This window comes from Phyllostomus discolor, chromosome 12 (genome assembly GCF_004126475.2).
Source record: "Phyllostomus discolor isolate MPI-MPIP mPhyDis1 chromosome 12, mPhyDis1.pri.v3, whole genome shotgun sequence".
Taxonomy (NCBI): Eukaryota; Metazoa; Chordata; class Mammalia; order Chiroptera; family Phyllostomidae; genus Phyllostomus; species Phyllostomus discolor.
Genome location: NC_040914.2, coordinates 71,144,419 through 71,171,876, shown reverse-complemented (window position 1 = coordinate 71,171,876; position 27,458 = coordinate 71,144,419). Strand labels below are relative to the sequence as shown.

At 50.5% G+C, this 27,458-nt stretch overlaps 1 protein-coding gene and 1 non-coding gene across 3 annotated transcripts in view; both read right to left on the bottom strand.

Annotated features, from left to right (window-relative positions):
• PLCG2 (phospholipase C gamma 2) overlaps window positions 1–27,458 on the bottom strand; it is a 144,873-nt gene that overhangs the window by 102,687 nt on the left and 14,728 nt on the right. The gene's annotated exons all lie outside the window — the stretch shown is intronic.
• On the bottom strand, window positions 24,025–24,161 carry LOC114488482. The gene has a single exon (XR_003683798.1). It is a non-coding gene; the product is annotated as a small nucleolar RNA SNORA42/SNORA80 family (small nucleolar RNA).

The following is a 27,458-nucleotide window of genomic DNA, read 5'->3' as shown; positions in this document are numbered from 1 at the left end:
AAGGTTAGTCTAGCTGTTGGGATGATGTTCTTTCGTCCCCCTTTCTGTAACACCTTCACCACTGCTGGTGGTTTCACTTTGCCTCAGTGTTGCTACGTCTCAGGGAAGGACCTTGCTGTACAAGCCAGGGGCACCGGGCTACTTCACATACAGAGCAGCTTGCAACCTAGAAGCCAGATGAGTGAGAGTCGCTGCAGAACACGTGGCTAGGAAAGGTCTAATGTGGGAGAGGAGAAAGAGCCCGGCTTTAGAAGAATCCAGCAGACATGCACCTTAAATCCCACTCTGCTTATCTCAACTATGTGACTTGAGGTAGGTCTCTTTATTCTGGCTCTGCCCCTACTTTCTCATCTGTAAAATGGGGAAATGATATCTATCCCATACGTAAATATAGCTGAAAGAACTTGGTGAGATGTAAACTGTTCTCTGAGTTTTAGATATCAAAAAATATTTTAAAGCCCAGAGATGGGGGGCTGCCCTTATCTTTGCTTACAAATAATTAACAGTTGTTGAGACTCTGTTGACAGCCAGTGGAGAGCAGTCCAGCCTCACGCTTCCACAGGAAGACATTCAGAGTAAAACCACACAAATAATTAGGTACCTGTCCTTGGAAGGCTTTGTATTCACCCGGAAGCGCTTGCTACTTTTTTGTGGTTGTTTAAGAGTTTTAAGTGATCCTAGAGAAATTCTCCAAGCCTCTCCTCCCTCTGGAGACTCCCTCTCCCCCGGGGAGCAGGGAACTTGCTCCGACAGGAAAGCCTGGAGGACGGAACTGGGCGTGCCCAGCCTGGCCTCCTGGGCCGGTTCTGCTCTAATCTACGCCCCAGGAACCACGGGCTCTGCCCCACTCCCTGCTGCTCAGAGGGCAGCTGCCTCTCACATGCCCGTGTGCATCCACCTGGGCCAGTGACAGAGTGCGCAAGTCAGAGGTCAGGGGCCAGAGGTCAATGTAAGCGGGACTTGCACTCAGATGCAGAATGAACCTTCTCATAGCCCTTTGTCAGTTACTGTGCCTCAGTTCTCAATTGTTTTAGCATTCAGGGGAAGATGAGAGAAAGAGCAGCTTTATGAATTGACCAGCTAAAACCCCAAACACTGACCATCAAATAAATTCTTACATATTCACTGTAATCATGTCACTTAAATAGGATGTTTTCTCCCTCCTGCTGGAAACGAGACGAGAATCATGCTGTGCGTGTGATATGGGAGATGACTTTAAACGGTACCCACATTTTGTTATGTCTTAACTGTGATGTATTTTAATGTGAATTGGAAAGAATATACATCTAGCACCTCTAAATGGTGAGATCAAAGTGTCTTCCATACAATTGAAGTTTAAAAATGCCCTGGCTGGTGTGGCTCAGTGGATTGAGTGCCGGCCTTCGAACCAAAGGGTCACCAGGTCGATTCCCAATCAGGGCACATGTCTGGGTTATGGGCCAGGTCCTCAGTAGGGGAAGCATGAGAGGCAACCACACACCGATGTTTCTCTCCCTCTCTTTCTCCTTCTCTTCCCCCCAAAATAAATAAATTATTTTTAAAATAATAAAAAATAAATGTAAGTTAAAAAGAGTGAATCAATGTTAAGTATTCAGAATAAAACAGGCAGTGTGCAGATATGACAAAATCGCTAAGACATGAAAGGACCAACCACCTATACGCAGCCCCTGAAGTGTTTTTTGCCTGAAAACTGTATGGTGTGTCAAAGTTACACCAAAGATCCTCACTATGTAACGACAAAGAGATTCCCCCCCGACCAGTTTTTAGTTTTCTTTTTTTGTTTGTTTGTATTTTGTTTCTGTTTTTGTTTTGGAGGGGGCTGTGCATGTTCCTGACACTCCCAAATTTCAGTCGTTCTCCTGTCAGCTCTACAAAGTTTGCCTGACCTGCATAGTGCTGGTGCTGTTTGCATAATATTTGTCTTTAAATCGGCTCTCCCTTTTCACTTGAACAGACCGATTTTAGGAATGACGTAAACCTTTGACAAAAAGCAAACCCGCCCCACCACCTATACGACAGGAATCACAGAGTAACATCCTCGGAGACGGGACAACACCACTAAGTTCTGCGGAGAAACTGCTGCTGCCAAAGGCACAGCCCTCTGCACGTTCCGGTTACAACGGGAGAGACACCACCGTTAGAGGGAGTGAGGCCGAGCTGGCCACACAGGACGCACACATGCAGACAGAAGTCGGACGGCAGCCACCTCGTGGGGGTGGTAGGATTCGCATTTGTGGGGGCAGTCCAGGGAGGGGGAGGGTCACGTGTGTCAATCTGAGCTTGCGCTCCCTGTGTTTCACCGTGCATATGTTATATCTATTAAACACAGGTCTTTCGGAAAGACACATGTTCAGAGCTCAGAGATGGGGTGGGTGTGGCTATTAAGAGGGAAGCTGAGGGACCTTGTGGTGATGGAGCTGCCCTGACTATTGACTGTGGCGGGGCACGGAGGAACCCACGCGTGATGACAGCGTACGGAACTAAACACACGCACACGCACACACACATACACACACACACACAGCACACAGCACACACAGCACAGGTAAAATGGGGGGAACTGAACAGGACCAGCAGTGGATGGGGTCCACATGGCTGTGACGGCACCTGTCGTTCTGTAAGATGTTACCACCGAGGAAAACAGGGTGAAGTCTACGTGGGGGCTCCTGTATTACATATTTCCTACAACTTTATGTCAATCTACAATCACCTCAAGTTTTCAATTAAAAATGCAGGACATCAAAACAGGAGGAAACTATGCCAGAACCAAACAGACGTCCTCCTTGACTTGATCAGAAAGGCCACAAGGACCTTGGAGGCCGTCACGTTCCCGCCTCTGACTCGCGATCCCTGGGCCCCCTCTGGGAACCAGGCTTCGCCAGGGCACCCAGGGCGAGATGTGCCCGGGGACATGGGGAGAGCACTCCCCACTCCCTCCCTATGGGCCACTTCACCGTCTAGCAGCCAACTGCACGCTCTGCTTTCTGCCAGGGCCCGCACTATTTCTAGCCAGACCAGAAATAGATGCTCATGCTGCCTTCTGATAAGCCAGTCATTGAAACCCAGAGGAAATGGCATTGCTGGGCCTGGCGTGGGGGCCCACCCATGAGCAAAGGACAACGACAACCGAGAACACGATTTCTATGAGCCCCTGCAAGGAATTCGAGGGTTCTCAGCACCCACAGCAGAGCCAACACAAACCCCCTTTCAACAGCGGCCTCTTGTTCCATTACACCCTTCCCTGACCTCAGTGCGGCCGGCAGCACTGCTCAGAAACACACGCTCGTTCTTCGAGCCTGCTGGTTTGTCTTGTTTTTTGTTTTTTTCTTATAGGAAAAGAAAGGTTCTGAGAACATCGACAATTATCTCAACTTTGACCACTTGGGGTAAAGAAAATTCTAGAGGATGACTGATGTTGAATCCTCCCATGGGAAACGCTGGCCCTCGTCTTCCTACCAGGGACCCTGTGGATCCAGGGGACACCAAAGAGGAGAAAAGAGAAGGGGAAGCCACATTTATGGAAACATCCAGGACAGCCAGGCAGCACACCAGAGATTCTGACGCACGCGCTCATAGGAGGTTGCAATGGTCATCTGCCTTCCACAGGCAGGGACAATGGGGCGGAGACACGATGACTTGTCCAAGGCCACGCTGGCCCAGCCAGGACTGGGACCCCAGCAGTCTAGCTCCCAGGGCCTGCACTCTCAACCACAACACAGGGCAAGATGAGTTCCTTTCCAAGAAATACCTCCCTCCAGCCCAGGGGGGGCCCTGCTGGATTCTTCTCCTCAGGAGCATCCTAGGAAGGGTCCCAGCCCAGAAACCCCTACAGGCAACGGCCACTCTGAGAGTTCGTGGTCTGTTGACCACCAGCCAAGTGCCTAGTGTCTGTCATCTCAGCGGTCCTCCTACAGTCCTAAGAGGTGAATGGCCACTATTATCAACACCTCCATTTTGCAAGACAGGAAAGGGAAGCGCCAGCAGGTTGGCTGAGCTGGGGTCTGAGCCCTACCCGTCCAGCTCCAAAAACAGGACTCTCCAATGCCACCCCACCAGCACCTACAGAGACTGACCTGCCAATTCTGCCGGCAGAGAACAGAGCCCTGCCAAGGTCAAGCCCAGAGCAAACACACCTGATTGGGACAGAGAACAGACCAAACCCTCCTTACAAAATATTTACTAGGTGCCACAGCTGACTTCACCGTCTCCTGAATCCTCCCTGCAACCTCAGGAACAAACCCCCATTTTCCTGAGACAGCTCAGGAAAGTGAAGTCATTCACTCAGGGCCACCTGGGCGAGCCTCTGTGCCAAAGACAACAAGGCAGTGACGACGTGGGGGCGTCTCACAGAGCGAGACCTGCAGCCCAGCCTGCCCAGCCCTTTCCCTCCCCCCGCCCATTTTCCAGCGGGCTGCTCCCGCAGTGACCTCTCAGAAAACCCTGGAGTGAACAGGTTAGATTCTGGCTAAAGGTGGGTACTTTCTTTGAAGCCAAGAACCCACTGGCGGAGATGCCAAACATAATCAGGGCTCCCATTGCCAACGTCAGTCATCAGATAAAACGGGCAGCGATACCTTCCCAACTTGTTAGTGATTAGAACAGGCCCGGGACTCCCAGGCACCTCCCGCAGCAGCAGGCCCGCCTGCTTCACCAGCAGGGACTAGACCGTGCTGGCCAGACTGCCAGCTTGGGGTCCTCCAGCTGACTGACACAGCCATGGCCAAGAGCAAGGGCTCAGAGGGATGTGGACAGACTACAAGAGAAGGTCCTGGTTTCCAGAAGCCCTGCTCAGAGCCCTGGGGAGAACCTACCACACACCTGGTAATGTCCCCCACCCAGCCCTCTTGGTCTAGAAAGCCCTCCATCAAGAGGCAAAGCCCTTGCCCTGGCTGGGTGCCTTCATTGGTTGGAGAGCTGTCCCAAGCACCAAAAGGTCATGGGCTCCATCCCCGGTCAGGGCACATATCTAGGTTGCAGGTTCGATCTTCAGGGGGCCATGTAACAGGAGGCAACTGGTCGATGTTTCTCTTTCACATGATGTTTCTCTCTTTCTCTCTCTCTCTCTCTCTCTCTCTCTCTCTCTTCCCCCTCTCTAAAATCAATAAATACATCCTCCAGTAAGGATTGAAAGAAAAACAAAAAGTAAAGCCCTCATTCTAAAGGGGTGATTTCATCCTGGGCCTTCACAGGGTCCTTGAACACCAAATGGGGTGCCCTCACATTGCAAGTTCTCTCGGAGGGAAGGAGCAGGTCCTCCAAGGAGTCCGTGGGCAGGAACAAGCACTCATCTCAGCTCAATGCCCAGCTCAAATGCCCCCTCCTGGTGAGGGCTTCCCTTCCTCTTCTCCACTTCCCCTTTCCTGGCCTTCATCACATTTACGGTAATTACTGGTTTCCCTGTGTTAGTGCTGTGGCCCAGCACCGTGCAAGCTGGGCACACGAGAAGACTTCAAATAGCTCCCGGTGGGGATGCCTGGACCCCTGGCACATGGACGCCCTCCCATTCTGGCACTCACCCTGCTCCCTTACAGATGACAGGGCACCCCCAGCCTTCCCCCTCTCCAGACTCGAGGCAGGAGGGCCTGCCTCTGTCTCATTCTTCAGCTTTGTAGAAACGGGATCTGGCCCTCCCTGTGTTCTCGGTCAACCCAATGTCAAACTGTTCATGGAAGTTTAACTAAAACGGCAAATTCTTCTAGAAAAGGAAAAGAAGGGCATGCATTAGAAGACATTCCTTTATGTCTGTTGCTTACACTGAAGATTACTCCTAGAAATCTGCTACTGTGTGGAGGCCAGGAGAGGCAGGCCAGGAGGGGGACGCCAGCGATCCACCGCCACCCCGGACAGGTTGGCCAGTGCCCCCCACGTGTTCACAGGGAGTCAGGCCCTGAAGAAGGCTTTACCTGTGTTCCCTCGTTTGAGTTGTATGCTATCACCACAATATGACTATTCTTACCCCAGTTAACAAAGCAGAAGACTGGAGTTGAAAAGCCCTCAGCTCGTAACTGTCTCCAAGCTCCCAAGCCCAAGGATGGGGCATGGCTGGTGAATGGTTCCAGCAAGACCATGACCTGCCTGTCCCTCCTGCTGGGGGCACAGAAGGGCCCACTGCCCCTGCTTTGCCTTTGCAAATGAGCCTTCATTGTGGTTAGCAAGCCAGCCCTTCATTTCCCCACCAGGCTCAGTTTTGCAAACTAGGGTGGGGGTGTAGGGGGTGCGGTGGGGGAGGGGCAGTTCCTGTTACAGCCAGCTAGAAGGTGAGAATCTTCCTTCCCTTTCAGAGAAGGCGGGATTAGGGCAAGAGAGTCCAGGCAGGCAGGTACCTTTCAAGTCCCACCCTGGCCCAGGCCTGTAAGACCTGAGTCTGGCCCAGGGGGTATGAATGCTTGTCTGGCTCTGTAGTGGGGGGCTGAAACCTACAACCTGCCTCCCCCTTTCCCAGCATTTGCCAGGGACCCAGCTGGGCTCTCAGCTGGAGCTCAGGGTCACACCAGGCAGAGGCCCACATCCCAGCCCCACTGTGCTGCAGCCACCCAAGACAGCAGGGCTGTTTCACGGAGCACGCAAGAGGGTTTAAGGAGAGAGCAGCTCCCATCAAAGAGCTTAGCAGAATGCATGACACACAGCTTGTGCTAAATGCTTGCTACCACCTTCCACAGATTATCACAGGAATGGCCATGCCCATCCTCTCGTTCAGTCAACAAAGAATTGCTCAGGGCCCACGTGCCTGGTACAGTTGTGGGAGCTGGAGACGTGCAGGGAACCTACAGACCAAATCCCTGCCCCCAAGGAATTGCATCCTAAGGTGGGGGAGGGGGCGCAGTGTGAGGTGGGCACCGGAACAGATAGAGAAGCAAATCAATACATATTACATCTGGTGGCGCTGAGTGCTGTAAGAATTAAACCAAAGTTGCACTTAATTAAACCAAAGAGTGAGGCATGGGGGAGCCAGGACAGGGGAGGAGCGCTGGTAGCAGCAGGTGTGATCAGGAAAGCCTCCCCGGGGGAGGCGCCCTCTAGGCTGCGGCTTGAAAGAAGTGAGGGCAGGTTGTCGTGGTTGTTTGGGAGGAAGGTTCCAAGAAAATCAAACACCAAGTGCAAAGGCCCTGAGAGGGAAATGCGCACAATGTGTTCTAGCAAGGGTAGGCGGTCCCTGGCTGGGACACAAGGCGTGTGCTCCCGGGAGCCCACGCGGTCCCTGGTGCCTGCACTCTCCGACCGCACCAGCTCCGCATGCGCGTGTTCAGTCAGTCCACCTGCCTGGAGCCCCATCCCCTCGCCATTCTCGTTTCTCCCCACTGTCACCCACCGTGTTCACCCAGCTCCCTCGAGGGTCCTCTGGTGTCCGGGACAGCCCTTGGCGGGTGGTCTCGCCTTTATTTATTCAGTTATGTCCTGCCCCTTCTCATATCTACAGTGCCTGGTGCCAAGTAGGAACTCAGTCAAGAGGCAGAACAAGGCCTCTGGTGAGGGACTTGGCAATCACCGAGCACACCACAAATGCACGCTCCAGCCCACCAGCAGATTCCACCCCCCAGCACACACCCGCCAGAAACCCACACATGCTGGCTGCAGCCGAGACATGTGCCAGGGAGCAAGGACACCACCGTGAGTGTCCAGCATGAGGTGGAAGAGTGAGCGGACTGGCCCGGTCATCAATGGTCACTCTACAATGGCAATTTGTAAAAGACCTACATGCACTGATGCAGATAAATTAGAACAACTCAGTGCCACGTGGCATTCTGGATGGACCCTGGAACAGAAAAAGAACAACGGTGGAAAAGCTGGCAAACCCAAATAAACCTGAAGCCTAGTTAATAGTCAACGCACCAATGCGAATTTCCTGGTTTGGGCACATTTACCATGTAATGTAAGAGGGGGTAACCTGGGGGAAGAGAATGTAGGAACTCTGTAAGTCCAAAATTATTCGAAATTAAAAGTTTATCTTCAAAAAATGCTGAGCAAGAAAAACATTGTAGAAAGTTTTGAAGTATAGACAAATGGTAATAACCTAGATAAAAGACACAAGCCCATTATCAAGGGTAATGGTGATTCCAGCAACCCCAGTGTCTTTAAAGTATAAAACACAAAAGTGAAGGCCACAAACCAACTTCACAAAGTGGTTATTTCTGGGAGAAATGACAGGGGTTTTATAGCCATATCTATAACATTTAATTAAGAAAAGATCTCAAGCCAATATCATAAAGACGATGCTAAGAGCTGGTGAAACTGGGACAGGGTGCAGAAGTATCACATTATATTCTATGCTCTGCAATGTATTTGGAAACATTTCATAACCTAAAAACTCAAACATGTATTAACTAAAACACACAGAAGCTCATGAACGGATGAAAACCACAAAAGCAGAGCGAGCCAGGGCAGAGCTGAGGTACGCCCCTTACCATCATTAGAAGCAAGATTCTGTGATTTTCCGACTCTTCCTGGGTCTAGAAGTACCTGAGAGATTCAACACGCACAACAGAGACTTAACTCAGTAATGACCGTTCTAACACCAGGCTGCGGCTGGTGAGACAGAAGCCTCTCCAAGGGGTAACACGACACAATGTACTAAAAGGTTCACTGTGCACACCCAGTGACTCCTCCGCTAGGAGCCCGCCCTGCAGAAATGTCAGCACCGGGGCACAGGGACGCAGGCACAGGGGCTACACTGGAAATGACTCCTGCCTACCAGTAGGGAGCTTTGGTTACCAGAGGCAAAGGGGGTGGGGCGTAGTCAAGGGCAAAGGGGGTCAAACACATGGTGATGGAAGATTTGACTTTGGGTGGTAACTGTACAATGCAATACACAAATGATGTATTATAAAACTGTACCCCCAAAACCTATATAATTTTATTAACCAATGTCACCCCAATAAGTTTAATTTAAAAATACTGTACACAAACTTATGTACATAAGTATATGTGTACATATGAATATATATGCACACAGGAAAGATGCAAAAAATACCCTAAAAAATACCCTTGTTTTCACTTATAAGCTTGAGTTTGTTATAGTTAGCAGGTATTATTTTTACAATAATAGGGCAAGAATGGGGCCCCTTTATCTCAATGTTCATTGTGGCTACATAAAAACTTAAAACTTAGAAACACAGTGAAGGCAAAGGACTAGCTGAATTAGCTGTGGTTCGGCCACCTCAGCTATAAGGCAACCAGTAAAAACGGCGTCTTAGATTAGGTGGGTCTGTTGAGCTGGAGAAACTTCCTGAGCTATTTTTCAGTGAAAAAGCAAAATGCCACACACATAGGTGGTCGAGTCATAAAGAAAAGCGAAAGTCAGTCAGGAAGGGAGGAGAGGCGACCTGGGGACCCCTGTGGGGCTTTCTGGGAGCTGGCAATGTTCTAGGTCTGGATTTGAGTGGCGGTTATGTGGTGGTTTGTCTCATAATTATTCACTATACTGAATATTTAACATGTGTTGCTTCAGAAAAAAAAAAGCTTCAAAACACAAGATCAAGTTTATGCAGTAGAGTCTATAATGACCGCAGGCCCACGGCTCCTGACATCATTCCAGCCCCTCTGCTGCCAACACCCCGCCCCTCTGCCTTTTTTTTTTTTAAACACAGCAAACACTCTGACCACAGGGCCTTGGCACTTGCCAGGACTCATAACGGTCCCCTGCAGGGCTCACTCTGCCCTCTACCCACGCTGCCTCGAGGCATCTCCAGGCACAAGGCAAGTCCCAAGCGGCCAACACAAACCAACAACAAAGAAACCCAAACAGTGGGCTAGGGGCCAGGATGCCCGAAGGACATGCAATGTCCCCCTGGGAAGCGGCCCCTAGTGATGAACCTCAGGCTCTGGCCTTTCTCAGTTCCCTTTTGTCCAATCCAAAATTTGGAAAAGAGAAGGAATCCAAATGGAGGGGAAGGAAATTTACATTTTTTTTAAATCTATGTAACACACCCTTCCCCAGGCCCCGTGGAAAGGGCTGCCCCATCCACGGCAGCTTTGGAAGGTGGGTGCTGTAAGGGTCGGCTTCTGCGTGAGGAAACCAAGTCTCGGATGAGTTGCACAACTCGCATAAGGTCACACAAGGGGGTCTTCCCAGGATCCTCGCCTGCCCCAAGGACCCGCTGAACAAAAGTGTGGCTGATAAAAGCAAAGGAGGAGACACCACGCCACAAGAGAACTCACAAAAGTCCTCAACAACGACCTGAAACAGACTAGAAATCACTGGCTTGGGAGCGACACATGTATCTGGCTGCAGACGAGATTTGTTAGGTCAAGATCACACTATTTATTTATTTGCTTGAATCCATACTTTGTAAAAATGAGAAGTTTACAACAATAACCTGTCTTTTCAGCCACAGATCTGCTGACCCTGAACCTGAAGTGTGGGTACAGCCTGCTCACCTCGTAGCAGTCACACATCAGCTCCCCGCTGACCACGGTTCCCACCGAACCTGGCACCTCACCCACTCTACCACCTGTGTTCCTTGTCCTTTGTCCCCTGGACCCACCTCATTTCTCTTATTTAGATCATCTGCCTGGCATCCCACAGGCACCTGAGTTTCTGATCACTCACCTGGAACAGAGGAGATTTTTTTTGGGGGGGGGGGGGGATTTTAAAGGAATAAATGCAAAGTCCCAGTCTTTGGTCTGAAAACTTAATTGCAGCTATACAGAAGCAGCCAGACCTTGAAAACCCTATCGAGCTTTAATAACTGCAGTAGACATTAATTTACTAGGCATCTTCCCATGTATCCCAGCTACAGGGGTCCCATGAAAAATGCAAGGTCAACAGGGAAATGCAGCCTTAGGTGACACGAGCATGGCGATGGAAAATCTGTGGAGCCTGAAGCAATTCCTACGAGAACTGAGGAGGCTGAATACAGAGACAAATTCTGGGCCCAGCGCCCTGGTCTCAGAGTCTGACCAGTTGTCCAGGGGAAGCAGGAGGCTGGTGCTGTAGATGTCCAGCAGTAAAATTTAAGACTTCCAAATGGATACAATGAAGAACTTGCAAAACAAAATAGAACAAAAAACAACAACAACACAAACCAGAGTTGCTCGAGATTGTCTCAGGCTGCCACGAAAGACATACTAGGGAAAAAAATCACAGCTAAGTGGCTTAAGGAAAGTCATGCTACTTTTCGAGGCTCAGTTTTCCCATCTGTAAAATGGGCAGACTCATCAACCAGCACAAGGAAGATTTATATATAAAGCACCAAGGACAGAGGTTAATAAAACCACTCAGAGGACACAGTCAGTGGCTGCTGCTTTCATGATTTTTAGTGGCTTCTCTATCAACTGCCGCTGCCATTTATTGTGTTATTCTAACTGCTTTTTATATATTAACACATTCCATTCTAAAACATCCCTATGACATAGGTATCACTGTTATTCTCATTTCATCAGTGAGGAGGCGGCCCTCAAGAGGAAGTAATTTGACCTCAAGGTCACACCTATCAGTGCAGAACTGGGATTTGAACCCAGGAAGTCTGGCTTCACAGTCCATCCTTTTGGCCTCAAACTTACTGCCTCCTGCTTCCTAAACAAGGAAACAGCTTGTACTAAATGTTCTTCTCAGTCCCTCCCATCTCTGCACATCTCCAAACAGGCACAGATTTGACACAGCAGGTGAAGGAGCTGTCAGGAGGACACCAGAGTTTGGATGGGGTGGTCCTGTACCTCTCGCTGAGGTGGGGAGCAAGGAGGCGTCAGTTTCAAAGAGGGAGACCTTCATTTTTCTGGTGACAAGTTCCATTTTGGACAGGTTGAGTCTGAAGGTCTTACTAGGTGCCCAGGTACAGACAGCCTGGACCTTCCAGAGTTGCTACTTCAAGTTCTCCTCAGTGACTTTTTCTGAGAAACCCTCCAGGGCCCCCCAGTCCGATTCCACGTCTTTTTCTATCCTACACGTACTCTGTCTTAGCATCATCACCTTCATGTGTATCTCCCCCTTCTGCTGTGAATGCCTGCAGGACTGGGACTTGCTTTATTCAACCTGGGAGTCTCCATGCCCAGCAGAGTGTCTAGCACAGGGCTGGTGGTCGATAAATATCTACCACATGGACCACTGACAGGGACCCCGCACAGAGATGCTGTTAGGGAGTGCATGGGTTTCCTATGGCTGCTCCAACAAATTACCACAAACCTGGTGGCTTAAAACCACCCAGGTCCGTTGTCTCACAGTTCTGCGGGTCAGAACCAAAGTGGGTCTCAGCCGGCTAAAACCCTGGTGTCAGTAGCTCTGCGTTCCTTCTGGGGGCCCCAGCAAGGGTCTGTTTCCCTGCCTTTTTCAGCTTCCAGAGGCTGCATGCACCCTGTGGCTTGTGGACCCTCCCTCTGCCTTCAAAGCCAGAATGTTTCACTCTCTCTCTCTGACTCTGACCGTCCACCCTCCCTGTTCCATTTTTAAAGACCCCTGTGATGGCATGCCCCACCCAGAGCATCTAGGATAATCTCCCCATGTCAGTCTCCTTACCTTAATCACATCTGCAGATTCTCTTTTGCCAGGTAAGGCCACAAACTCACAGGTTCATGGGCATCTTTGGAGGCCCCTATCCTGCCTACACAGGAGTCATCATCAATAAAAGGGGATGTCACGGGACAGGGAAGGACAGAGGTCACAGACGGCAACCGGTGAGGTGAACAGGATCCCAGCCTTGGGATGTTTCTCATTGCTCAGCCCCAGTGCTACTCCTTAAATGTGACAGTTGCTACTGAACATGAATGCCCCGCGCCCACCACCCCTGTCGCCTCACAAGTGTGGCACAGGAAGAACATGGAAAGAGGGCCCAAGACAGACCCAAACAGGGTCCCGACAGAGAGGCCCCGCTTCTCCACGGGGACTCGCGCCAGCCTCTAACACTCACACCTCCAGCGGCCATTTGGCGCCAGATTACAATGAAACAGTTGTTTTTTAAAAAACTGAAACACAAATCCACACCAGACAGGGAGGAGCTTGCTTCAGAGATCAACGGGCAGGGGGCCCCCACACCCACCCGACCTGGACCCCAGTGCGGTGGGCTGGCCACGGCGGCACACAGGAAGCCTGACCTCTGTGAGCATGCAGCTCATTTCCCTTCCTGCTCAAGAAAGTGAGAGGGAGGAAGCCTCTCTGCAGCAGTTATCCTGGCCACAGGGGCGCACGGCCCTGACCACAGACACTGAGGCACCGAGGCCAGCTCTCAAGGGGGCCAGAGTCCCCCAAGTCTCCAAGGCCAGACCGAGACAGTCCATCCAAGTGAGAAGGGCAAAGACATAGAAATGAACCAAATACCGTCATCTGAGAAGTTACCTTCCTATGAAACTGTAATAAACCTACCCTGTTTTCTAAGTGTGCTATTGCTGCCATAACAAGTTACCACAATTACAGTGGCTTAAAGCAACAAAAATGTAATCTCCTTCAGTTCCAAGGTCAAAATCAGTCTCCCTGGGCTGAAGCCAAGGTGTGGGCAGGGTTGGGCCCTTCTGGAGGCTCCGGGGAGATTCGGTTTCCACGCCATTTTCAGCTTCTGTGGCCTGGCCCTCTGTGCTCCTTGCCATGCGGCCTCTCCCTCCACCTTCAGAGGATGGCACCTCCACTCACTCTGATGCTTCTGTCTCTTTCTTATAAGGACTTTGTGATGACATTGGACCCACCTGGACAATCCAGGATGATCCCCATCTCAAGATCTTTAACTTAACTGCATCTGCAAATCCCTTTGCTGTATATCTACAGGTTCTAGGCATTAGGATGTGGGCATCTTGGGGGCAGTATTCATGCCTACTATATACACCTACATTTCAGCTTCCTCTCCAGCAACCTGCAGAGGTGGAGTACATTACTTCAAAGACAGTCCTGGAAGCATCCTCCTAGAAAAGCCAAACATTACCCCTCCCCTCTTGCCTGCCACACTTAGGAAGCTAATAGAAACTGAGGCATAAGTTCTAGGACAAGAAAGGAGGACAAAATAAAGGGGAAAACAGACACTCCATATTTATAGGATCCCACCACATGTCAAATACAGTAAGGTGCTTTGCATACACACACACACAGTCTGTATGTCTCATCTCTGCCAGTGACTACAGGAAAACCAAGACTCAGAGACGAGAAGAAACTTGCCCAGGATCACACAGCCTGCAGAATGGTGGATCTGGAATTCAAACCCACACCTGTCTGGCTCTCACTCTGTGCTTCTCAGAAAAAAACTTTGGATCTTTAAAATTTTTTTTTCTTTTGGTCCCAAGAAGTTGTTCACAGTAAAACTTTTCGTTTGGAGGAGGAAATTATGCAAAGCATTTGCCACTGCCTCCACTTGCTCGGCAGCTTAGCAGAGAAAGATCTATTTTGGGGCTTTGCACTCCAGTGATCTGCTCACTCGGCCTAAAGCTCATCACCCACTGCTTATACTTTTTTTTTTTTTTCTACAGAGGCCACTTCCTGAGGCTTGAGTGAGGCAAGCTAGTGGGTCTGCCCAGCAAGACCAGACGGAGCCAGGCTCAAGGCAGGACGCAGGGCGAGAAGTGGGGCCAGCACCGAGCAGATCAGAGCCCCCGAAACAAAGCACCCAAACCTCAACACAAAACCTGCCCATCTTAGAAAAGGCAGGCTATTAGCCTGTCCCCAAGATACACGGCGTCTAAGCTGCAACAAAGGCAGCAGCCATCCAGGCTTCCCTTTTTCATATTATTCATTGATTCACATTATTTAAAAGAGCCCCGAACTGAAAACACAATGTGTCTCAACGAGTTCTGGGGGTGGAGTGTTACATGGCAGTAACTAAAACCATTATACTATCAATTACAACCACCGTTCATTTGGCACTTGCTGTGTGCCAGACATTCTTCTCATCACTCATAGGAGCTCAGACCTCACAGCAATCCAGTAAAGTAGATATGATCCCCCCTTCTTATAGAAGGAGAAACCGAGGTGCCCAAGTCCGCCCACAAGGGGAGCGGGTAAGGAGATGGCGGTGTGCTCAGACAACGGAATGCCACTCCACGCGGAAAAGAACAGACTGCTGAGACCCACAGCAGCATGGGCGAACCTCGGGGTCACTATGCTGAGCGTGAGAAGGTGACCACAAAAGAGTACAGGCTCTACGATTCAATTTATGTGAAATTTCAAAACAGAAAGTAGACCAGGGATTGCTGGCGGGGGGAGGTGCGGGCTGACTGCAAAGGGACACTGGGGGGATGGGACGGTCCTTGGCCATCATCAGGCCAGTAGTGGTCACCAAGGGTACACATGTGTCAGAATGCACTATAACACATACTTTAAGTGGGTGCATTTCATTGCATGGCAGTTATACGTCATGAAGTTCATTTTAAAAGCTTTTAAAAAAAAAAAATACCAGGCACATCTATCTAGCAAGAGATCGTGACTCTTAAAGATAAAATACAACTAATGCTAGGTTGGGTCCAGTGATCTCTGGACGGTAGGCAATGGGATATACTTTTGTCTGTGTTTTTCTGTATATTCCAACAGTTCTGCAAAGAATGTATATTCCTCTTTCGATGGAAAATAAAACCATAGTCTACATAATTAAAAAAAAACGCAAACAGGATATGGTCCAGGGTTCCTGAGGTGGCTTAGATGACTGCTTCCCCCTGCCCCACCGCAGAGAGCATGAAAGGGCGCTGGACGAGGAGTCGGGAGTGGCACCTGGAGTGGCCTCAGGCTTCCTGGACACTGTGGGCCCAATCCTTAGCTTCTCTGAACCAGACTTTGCAAGGGAATTCAGATGAGCCTCCCCTGCCAGCCGTGCCCAACCACCTGGCTGTAGAAGGAACACAGACTCCCTCCCCCCACCCCATGCATCCCCGGGAGCAGCCCTGCACCCAACGGGATCTTTATGTTCCAAGCCCAAGCCTTGCCATCCCCACCAAACTTCGGAGACAGGCGGACCAGGGTTTGGACCCCAGCTCTGCCACTCCCGGGCTGTGTGGCCTTGGACAAGTCGCTGGTCCCTTCTGACTCAGCTTCCTCATCTGAAAATCAGGGAGGCTGCACCTGCCGAGGAGCGGGTGCTGGAACAGTGAAATGACATGAGAGTACTGGCTATTCCAAGCGTTCTCACTCGAAGCCTATATTTGTTTTTATTTTTTATTCAAAGAGTCCCCCACTGGGAGAAAAAAAAGAAATTTGGTGAGTTCTCACTAATTTATGGAAGAGGAAGCAAACTCCCCTATTCATGATCCATCTGAACACCCTGCCTTCTGCCAGGGTGATGGGGTGGACCTCCCTCAGTTTCCATGGAAACTCATGACAAGAACACCCTCATAAAAACTATTCTGACCATTTCCCTCTGCTTGTGAGCGCCAGCCGGGCCTGCCACATCTGATGTAGGCTGCGCTTGATGTTGGCTCTGGCCTGGCTGTCGTCCAGGCCACCGAGGCCTCCAGAAACACAGCCCTCGCCAGACAGATGGTCCCTGAAGCTCAGCTCTCCAGAGCTCCACTTCACCGTAGCCCAGGCAGGAAAAGAAGAGTATTCGCCCCTCCGACAACGTCTACGGTGCACCTGGTGTGTGCCGGTCAACGTGCAGGGCACTGGAGCAGCGAGCGGAACAAACAGAGCCCCCTTTCCAGGGCTGACAGAAGGGCAGGAGGCACCAGATGCCCACGGAAGCAGGATGCAATTACAGTGTGACAGAGCTCCCGGAGAGAAGGACATGACGGAGGGAGAGAGACCAATGGGGGTGTGCGCTGAACAGCGGGGCGGGAGGTGAGGAGCCCACTGAACCCACAGACTCTCTGAGCCAGAAGGGTCCTTGCCAATGAGGAAAGCAAGGCATAAGAGATGGAAACGATCAGAACAATTGTGAAAGCTCAGCACACCAGCCCGCTGAACCGTCACGACAACCCGATGCAGTACTGTAACCCTCACTTCACAGGCCGGGGACTTGGGCCCACAGAGAGGAAGTGACTGGGCCCAGGTCACGTGGTAGGAAGGAACAGCGTACATGACCACCAGGTCTCTCTATCTTGTCCCTCCCTCCCAGGACTGGACTTCTCCTTTGAGTTCTTGCTCTCAAACCCAAGGGTTCACTGAATCCCTTTATTTCTCCCCCAAGGAATACAGACGCCAGACTATATACCCCATGAGGACACAGAACTTGTCTCAGTTTTGCACACCCTGGGCCAAGCCCAACATGTCGTAAGTGTTAACACCAATAAAAGTGTAAAGTAAAAGGATCACTGCGTGCCCTCTGATATTTCAGATACACATTTGGAGTCTTCCTGAAGGGCAGGTACAGTCTGAGAAATCCTCTCTTACCAACTAGGCTTACCAAAGCTGTAATCATACAAAATAGAATTGATAAAACCATGCTAGTGCCTCCATGAGGAAGTAGACAGCGACCCTCAAGATGATGATGATGATGATGATGATGATGATGGATGATGAGGACACCGTGGTATATTAAAAAGCACGACTACTACATCTCATAGCTCCTTCCACCAAAAGAAGGGCCCATTTCCCTCTTAAACCTAGGCTGGCTTTCTGACTGCTTTGACCGACAGGATGAGACCAAAGTGATTTTATGCAAGTTCCAGGGCCCAGAACACAAGAAACCTTGCAGCTTCTGCCTTCTGCCTATCAGAATGGTCCTTGGAGACCTCCACTTGAGGAAGCTGGGCTGGCCAACTGGAGGAGGGGAGGCCACATGGAGAACAGAGGCCCCCCGCCAGCAGCCAGGACCAACGGCCAGCTACGTACACGAAGCAGTCTCAGAACTCCCACACAAGCAAGGCCAGCACAGCCAGCAGAGGGACTCCCTCAGATTCATGCAAAATGACAAACCACTGCAGTTTCAAGCCACTACACTTTGACATGGTTTGTTACACAGCAATAGAAAACAGAAATCAATACGATCACTGGCAACAACCACCACCATTCATTTAGCAATTACTATTAAAATGCCAGGCATTCTTCTAATCACTCATGTATTAACTCATTTACTCTATGCAACCATCTGACAAAGGGGATCACATTTCCCCTTACTTTAAATAGAAGGGGGATACTAAGGAGTGGAGAGGTAAAGTGATTTACCCAAGGTCACCCACCAGTGTGCGTGTGAACTCAGGACAGTTGGCCTAGGCCCACGAGACTCTCTCAGGCCGAGGCAGGAAGTCAGAGGCATGCTCTCCCACCTATCCTCTGGCCTCTGCAGATCCCATTCTTCTAGCGTTCACGTCATTGGCCCAAGTGGTGGGCAGACAAAAACAGAGCTGGAGGCTTATCCGCGGACTGACATACAGAGCCAACTCTCACCTCGACAGTAGTCCTTGGCTGTAAGGTCTTCAGGAACACTGAGTCAGCCAACACTGAACCAGTGCTCCTGGGACAGACAGACACACACGGTCAGGTTCCTGCCAGCCTCTGGTCACAGTATTGTCAGCAACCGATCAATATGTACTCTCAGTGTTTTGTGTTTGTTTCTGCATAGACACCTTATTCCCTGTGTATTTTTAATTCACTGACATTGAACTCACAGCCAACAGCCATATGCCTTAACTCCGAAACGAGCTGGTCTAATACACGCTCTTTTCCCATAACGCACGTCACAGCCTTCTTGTGCTTAGGAGCATGAGACAGCGCTCGGTGGTAGCGTTTTAAACAACAAAATCACCAACGAAAGCCCGAAAGTGAGAACAATGTGGCCGTTGCAGCCTGTGAAAAGGACACTTGTTAACAGCAGGCGAGCAGAACCGAGAAGGCAGCCGGCTGGGAAAGTGCGTGTGGGATGACAACTCCAATTTTTCACGGCTCTGTGCCCGTCCACAGATGTCTGCGCAGGCGCCACAAGTTGGTCTAGGAGTCAGGAGTAAACTGCAGCCAGTAGGCGAACTTGGTGATGTGGTCTCCATGAATACTGAGACCAACTGTGGACGCTGAGAGAAGGCGGCACTCTCGGCGGGCTGCCGGGCTGGGGCTGCTGGGCTGGGCTGCTCTGCAGAACAGGCCTGTCTGAAAACGAGAGAAAGCAGGCAGAGTACAAAGGACGGCAGAAAGATGGACCGGGAATGAAAGGCAGTTCCGATTTCTGCTCCCCAAGGCCCTGGTTCCTGGGATGTGTGAGGTACTGGGCATTCATCTCAGCCCCACATTCCAGCAAATTCTCCTTTTTGCTTAAGCTGGTTTTTGACCCCACACCAGTCAACAGATCCCGGCTTGTGCATTGGTGGTGGTGAGGCCTCCAATAGTCTAATGGTCTGAGGGACCATCAGACACACTCTCTCTGGAATCAGGACAGGTGGCAGGGAAGCCTGGGTAATCAGTGGTGAGGGGAAGAGCCACACGCACACGTCGTGGCAGCAGTAACGAGTGCATGTGCACATGGAACACGGAGAAATTGGGAATGTCAGAGCAGCCAGTTCCAGCCCCATGCTTCCCAACACAGGTCTATGTGTCTCTGTCTTACAGGCCCAGGTGCTGAGGCTAGGATGCACATCCAAGTCGTTTACGCAGGCATCGCCAGGAGTCCAGGGCAGTGAGCCAGGCAGGGAATGCGGCCGGTACAAGGTTGTGGCCAAGCCCACTGCCCCTGGGGGCAAAGGCAACTGAGACCACCAGGAACCCTAGATGCCAGTGGAGAACACGCCTCAGAGTTGTCCCAACCAAGGGCAAGCGCACTGGGGTACTGGCCCACCAGCTCCCCCTCTGTCCTCAGTCCCCTCCAAAGGCACTAACTCTCCCGGACTGCCCTTTGCAGAGGCCAGCAAAAGCCTGCAGGCACAACCGCAGGTATTGGCAGAGGTTGGCCACAGAGCCGAGGGCAAGCAGCAGGAGTGCCTCCAATAGTTTCTGTTCCCTGCCACAAAGCCAACCACTCCAGGGCACTGGCTGCTAGAGGAGATGAGGCCCGGCTCGTGCCTGTTACTCTCCTCCCCTGAGTCCACAGAGCTCACGCCTCGCCTTCGCCAAGTCTTGGCTCAAATGTCACCATCTCAGTGAGGCCTTCCGTACCCTGGCCCTCACGATGCCCCCCAGCACTCTACTTTGTTCCCACACACATAGAATTTACTCAGTCACACGTACAAGACCAGTTGCCAACCTGCACCACATGTCAGCAGACCCCTGAGTCTCGACAGGCACGGAAGCTGATCAGGGCTACCCGGGACAGGCCGTGCTTCCAGGAGAAGGTTCTACTGTGGGCTGCCCAGTAATCTGCAGAAGCACAGCTGGGACTGGGTGCTCAGGCCCCATGATTGGGTATCACGCCTCAATCTCGGACAGACACCCAAGCAGATGGCCAAGCCAGCAGACATGCACAACTGCACCTTTTCAGCCTCCGTGGGAAAATACAGCCACCGACCTCACAAAGTGGGACACGATTCACACGCAGCCGCTGCCACGTGGAGGACACCTTTGCTGCTGGGGGAAGAAGGAAGAATGTGGAGATGACAAAGGAAGTGGGCAATGCAAAAAGAGGAAGGAGGCATGTTCTAGAACAGCACTGTCTGATACAGCAGCTACTGGCCCGGTATGGCTAACGAGTACTCGAAATTGAATTGGTCCAAACGGAGATGTTCTGTATGTATCAACTACACATCAGATTTTGAAGACTCAGACCAAACACAGGAATATTAAATCTCATTAAGACTTCTACTGTGTGCGTGTGGAAAGAATACTTTGGATATGTTAGGTAACATAAAATTTACTGTGAAAACTAATGTCACCTCTTTTCCTTTTTACCTTTTTTAATGTGGTGACTAACAAATTTTAAATGATGCACGTGGCTGGCACTGATGGCTCACGCCGTGTTTCCAGTGGGCAGCGCTGGCCTGGGAGGGGCCGTTTGTCCACAGCGGAATGGGCAGGTGGGTGGGGCGGCGGGAGTGCGTTAGGAGAGGGAGCAGGGTGTCTGCTCAGATCTTTTACCCACTTTCTAACTGGGTTGCTTGCTTTGTTATTGTTGAGTTTTAAGAGTTCTTTTTATATTTTGGATACAAGTTCTTTATCAGCCACGTGTTTTGCAAACATTTTCTCCCAGCCCGTGGCTTTTCTTTTCAATTTCTTAATCTCCATTTTTATGGCACATGGTATTTGGGGGAAACTGGCCTGATATAGTTCCTCCAGAAAGTCTGGCACCCTTCAGCATGTCACCCAAGCTCACCTAACTCACAGAAAAAGGCACATTGTGATCGCTGGAAACTGTACGTGAACACCTATACACACGATGAATGGCTACGCAGGTGCTTGTAGCGCTTAGCACAGTGCTGACTCGTGGCACAGGCTCAAGAAATGCAGTCACTGCTATGCCTCCAAGGTGCTCCCAGAAGTTTTGGTGTTTTTTTTTTCAGAGAGATAGGAAGAGAAGGCAAATGAGAAAGACAGAAACATCCATGCAAGAGAGAAACATCAGCCAGTTGCCCTTCAAAGGCGCTCCAAATGAGAACCAAAACCACAACCCGGGCATGTGTCCTGACTGGAAATCGAGCCCACAACCCTTTGGTTTGCCGGATGTTGCCCAACCGAGCCACACTGGTCAGGGCAAGGTGCCCCCAAACTTTTCAGAACACTCGCCATCCTGGTGCCAGCAATGCCTCCCAATTCCATTTCCCCCAACTCCTCCTCTGAAGGGGTGGCTGGCAGTCAGATGCAGGCAGAGGGGCTCGAGCGGGCAGCTGGGGGGTGAGAAGGGATCTCCAGGGCTCTGTGCAAAGACAACTAAGTCTGGACACCCTGGGCCGTGGTAGCAAACCTTGAAAGAATGGAAACTTTGTGCCACACCTTACCTACAGCATCGGAATGAACCTGAACATTTACTAGGAAAACTAGAGGCTACACCTTCAAAAAAAAAATGGTCCTTTTTGTCCCCAAAGAGCAGATGTAATGGTTCAAACTTCATGGTTCTAGACTCAAGCCAGGAATCCCATCCCTACTGATCCGCGTCCATGTCCACAGGCTCACGCTAACCTTTCCAGAGTTTCTTCGTGCATCTGCCCCATGGCAAGCACCAGATGGCCATGCTCAGCTCCAGGAAAGTGAAAGTAAGGTCAGAACCCTGCCCACAGAAAGCAAGTGTTTCATGGCAAAACACTGCATCAGCTAAGAAGCATAAATAATGAGTTTCTGGGTAAAACAGAACAAGGAGCCAACAGGGAAATGCAAATCAGAACCACAATGAGATGCGACCTCACCCCCTCTAGGACCGCCACCATCAAAAAGACAGACAGTGACAAGTGCTGGTGAGGCTGTGGGGAAGCTGGAACCTCGTCCAGTGCTGGTGGGCATGCACGGTGGTGCGGCCAGCCACTCTGGAAAACAGTCTGATAGTTCCTCGGACAATCACACACAGAGTTATAGGCAAACCAACAACTCCGCTCTCGGGTGTATATCCAAGAGAATGAAAATAGTCACAGAAAACTTTGCACATAAATGTTCACAGCAGCATTATTAACAACAGCCATAAGTGGAAACAACCCAAATGTCCACCAAGTGATGAGTGGGTAAACAGAAGTGGTCTATCCATACAGCAAAATATTATTCAGCCAAAACAGGAATCAAGTACTCTATGACATGGAGGAACCTTGGCAACATTATATTAAACAAAGTCAGATGCAAAGGCTATGCATTGTATGATTCCGTTTCTATGAAATGTTCTGAATGAGCAAATCTAAAGAGACAGAAAGTAGAGTCCTCCTTAAAAAAAAAGTGACAGCTCAACAGCACACACTTACTTACTGAGTACCCACTGGGGTCACCCAGTGCCAGGCACTAACGTACGGAGACAAGACACTACTAGCCTCAAAGGACCGAAGACGTAATTCTGATTGGCAGCTCAGCGCAAGCCAAACATTTTTTGGAACCAACTTCAAAATGGAAGGTCATGAAAAGGCTTATTCTTGCCCTTGCCGGGTGGCTCAGTTGGTGGGAGCATCGTACCATGCACCAAAAGCTTGCAGGTTTGATCCCTGGTCAGGTTCTGGGTTTGAGCCCTGGTCCAGGTGTGCACGGGAGGCCACAAATAAATGTTTCTCTCTCCCAACGATGTTGTGAATGCTCTCTCTCTCTCTCTCTCTCTCAAATCAGTAAATATACCCTCGAGTGAGGATTTCTTTTTAAGTTTATAAAAATAAAAGCTTTATTCTTGAGAAAGGAAAATGACACTCAAGTCATATCCCAGAAGATGGCTGTTCTACTAACACACAAGTTGGGCAGTTAGAATCCCTGGAACAAAATCCCAGCTGTCAACCTTGGAAGGTTCCTGGGCTTCCCTGCACATGAAGTTTCTCATAGAGATCAGGATCACAGCAACTTCACGTGTGGACCGAATGAGGACGGACCAGCAGCCTTGGTCCGCAGACAAGCGCATGAGTCTTCCACCACCGTCCGCAGCGGTCATGCTGACATCACAGCGAGATGCGCCAGTCTTCAGGGGGATCAAGCTGCTGGCTTCAGGCCTGGACCAGAACAAATGACGGCCCAGGAGGAGATGGAAGTACAAACCACACTCATAAGACCCTTCATTCGCTGAAGAATTCTGAGTCTGTGACAGGTGCCAGAAAGGGGGCAGGGTGACATGAGTCAGCGTGGCTTCCCTGGGGACGACTGAACGCTCCGTGCCCTGAGCCCGTGACACAGCCTTCCCTTCTTCTTCCCAGAAATCCTTTCAGAAGTTTATCCTATGAATAAAGAGTTAGCTAGAAAAAGGTTCCCAGGATCAATGGCTGACACAGCAAAATAATAAACTGTGTCATATCCAAGAATAGGAGATAGGTTGAAAAAATAAAAATAAGGTGGAAAACTGTAGCCATCTCAAACAAAACAAGAGCATATACCTGGAACAGGAAATTTTTCACAATCGGAAACCACCTGTGTCCACGATCAAAAGGACAGGTGAATTGCGCAAGGTGTACTCACTGAGACCACCAAAAGCAGCTAAAAATAACACTACCATTATCAATGCAGGTACCTCACAAACAATATATTATGTGCTAATTATAGAATAAAATGTTTGAAATACATGTAAAAAATATGCATAGGAAAAGTAATTATCACATGATACTGGTTTCTCTAGAAAAGGAGGGGTATATGTGAGGTCTGAGCAATATTCATATTTTTTTTCACAGTGTACAACCCGCTTCAGTGCTCACAGCCCACAGGTAAGGAGGCTGGGCAATGGTTCGAGGCTGCAATTTACTCTGGCACGGGTATACTATGAGAGGCCCACAGGGAAGGGTCCACCATAAATCCATTACCATGCTCCAATATTTATAGTATTTTATTTCTTTTTTTTTAAAGCCCTGGCTGATGTAGCTCAGTGGATTGAGCGCAGGCTGTGAATCAAAGGATTGCCAGTTTGATTCCCAGTCAGGGCACATGCCTGGGTTGCAGGCCAAGTCCCCACTGGGGGCCACATGAGAGGCAACCACACATTGATGTTTTTCTCCATCTCTTTCTCCCTCCCTTCTCCTCTCTCTAAAAATAAAATATTTTTAAAAATTTTTAAAAAACACAAAAACCAAGAGATCCAAAGAAAATACTATGATTTGCCTAAATTGGTCAGGAGAGGGTACTCACCTCCTGAGGCTGCCATACAAAGCAGTGCAAACTGAGTGGCTTAGGACAGCACAGAGTTATCACCTCATGGCCCTGGAGCTGAGAAACCCAAGATGAGCCGCCCTGGGCGAACATGGAGCCGCAGCAGGGCTCCCAGGGAGGGTCCGCTCCCCGCCTCCTCCAGCCGCAGGACGCTGCCGGCATCCCCTGGCTTGAGGACCCTTCTGCCTGCACAGCCACTGATCCCATCATTCCGACCCCTGCTTCTGCTGTCACACCTCCTGGACTCTGACCCTCCGCCCTCCCACTTCCACTGATAACGACCCTCGTGATTACATCAGGCCCACTCAATAATCCAGGATAATCTCCCCACCTCGAGATCCTTAATCACCTCTGCAGTGAGCCTTTAACTGTATAGCAGCACAGAGCCATAGGTTCTGGAGATTAGGACACAGACATCGTTGGGGAGTGAGGGTGCTACTTTATTCTGCCTAACACAGAGTACATAGAAATAATAATAACAGCAACAACAATAATAATAGCAACAGCAGCTAACTCTCATGGAGCACGCTGGGATACTTTGAGGCACTGGCCCACAGTGCACTACATAATCAGCTTCCCTAATGCTCATAGAATCCAGCAGGACAGCACCGCTATTACCCCACGTTACAGATGGGCACGCTGAGAGGCTGAACAACTGGGCCATGGTCACAGCCATTGTAAGTGGCAGAGCCAAGATTTGAACCCCGGGAGTCAGACCCTGGGAGGCTTGCTCTTGCGTACATTGGTGTTTGTCTGTCATCTTAGTCTCTATACCCACCTCAATATCTAAAATAGCTAATAATAATAAAAATAATAATAGCATGGTCACGATGTAGCACACAATGAAAAGGACATATTACTAAAGAGTGTTATGAAAGACTGCATTCTGTAAAAACGGATCTCTATCTTGAACAGAAAAAAGATCTGGCAAGGGTGCACACCAAGTGTGAACGCACATCCTTCTGGTGCTGGAGAGTGAGCGAAGGGGTTGTTCCCCTTACTGGGTGCAGCTACAAATGTTTCTACTAATGAATACATGTCACTTCTATGATGAGGAAAAACTAAAAGCTGTTTTGATCAGGGGAAATAAAACAAGGTCGGAACAGGCCAGCTCAGAACTGCCTTAAACAGGAAATCACCATAAGGTTCACCCCTGGCCACCCCAGCTTGGGTCCTCCTTGCCTCCCCAGGGACACAGGTCCTCCTCAGGCCAGTCCCCAGGCCAGCATGGGGGCTGGGAGGCTGCTCCCACTGGCAGGGGCTGGACAGGAGTGGCCTGGAGGGGCTGGGAGTGGTGCGAGGTGACGCCTAGCCAGCAGGACCCCCATCCTGAGACCGACGACTCCCCCGTGAGCCCTGCAGGGTCCTCTCTTCCTGCCACATTTGCTGTCGCCTGGGCTGTGCTCACCGTAACTTTGCTAGTCTCCACTCTACAAATGAGTAAGTTGCCAAGTTCTCCTGTTCTCCTTTGTCAGAACAGAGTGCTTCTGCACACACACACACACAGACATTGCACCCCCCCCCACCTAGTTCCACAGTGGTTGCCAGCACAACTCATGTCAGACGAAAGCAGCATCTCACAGCTTCCTCCCAACTGTGCCAGGAGAGGGAAAAGGCCTCTTGCACCCCAAACTGGCATCATTACTGAGTCTGTTTACAAAACTTCACCACTGCCCTGTTGACACTCCCCCTCCAAGTCCTGCCCCGCCCCCAGACTCGCAGAAGGGGAAGGCAAGGAGCTGAGCTGCCTGCCTACCCCTCTTTGCTCAAATCCAAGGGATGTGAACCCCAATCGGACCCTTACCCCCATGCCGCAGAATAGCTGGAGGAGGAGGCCTCTCCCTCCGTATGTGGGCTCCACAGCACTCGGGCTCTGATAAACCATCGGGGCAGCAGGAACACTAGGCCCCTGTCAAGTGCAGGCTCTATGCACTTACAGATGTCAAGTTCACAAGGTCCTACAGGGTGGCTCTGCCATTGCTTCATCTCACAGATGAGGAAACCGAGGCACTGGGAGGCTAAGAGGCTGAGTGGATTGCCCAGGGTCACATAGCCAGTAAGTGCAGGGCCAAGACTGAAACCATCATGTAGGGTTGGAGAGGAAGTTGTCACAGAGATGCCCTATCTTAACCCCAGATACTTCTGTCTTTGGAGAGAAAGAGAGGGCATCCGGGTCCTTCCCCTGAGTCATTTGCTGTCTGTGTGTTTGTGAAGCATCCACCATGGGCCGGGCACAGGCTAGGTGCTGGGGGTCCTCCTTGGTAGGCAGAACAGATCGATGGGTCCCTGCCTCCCAGAGCTCAGAGTCTGGGGTGAGGATCCTCAGGACCTGGCTCCAAGGTCAGGCCCTGGCAGGAGACAGGAAAGTCACCACCAACACCTTTCTGGCTTCCACTTCAAACTGCATGACACTTAAGTCTCTTTCAGGACAAAACAAGACCCAGCACTTTGCTAGCCAATATGTGAAAATGCACTCTAGGGTCGATGGGTGCAGTGTGGGAGGGGGTGGGGGATGACAGTCTTTTTTTTCCAAAAGGATGCACCGAAGGATACCTTCTAACAGCCCCCTCCCCTAGTTGGACATCCAGAAGAGATCTAACTCATACTAACTAGTCGGGAGTCTCTAATTACACAAATTGGGACACACCTGAATTCCAGGGCTTGGCACTATTGCAAGGGACAAAGGCTTCCTGTGCCCGGCCCTCTGCTCCTCAGAGAGGGCTGCGTCCACACTCGAGCTGCCTCTCCTCTCCCCACCGACAGCCAGATGGAGTTCCAGGCTGGGACATCTCATTCCCCAAAGCCAGGCTGAAAGAGACCCATGTCCACACCCTGCGGCTGAGGGAACACAAACTGGATCAGCTACAACTAACTGGACATGCATGGGATTCTCCAAAGGGGAGGTCTGGTTGCTTGAAGGAGAGATTCCAAGAGGATACAGGAGAGAGGCATGAGGCAT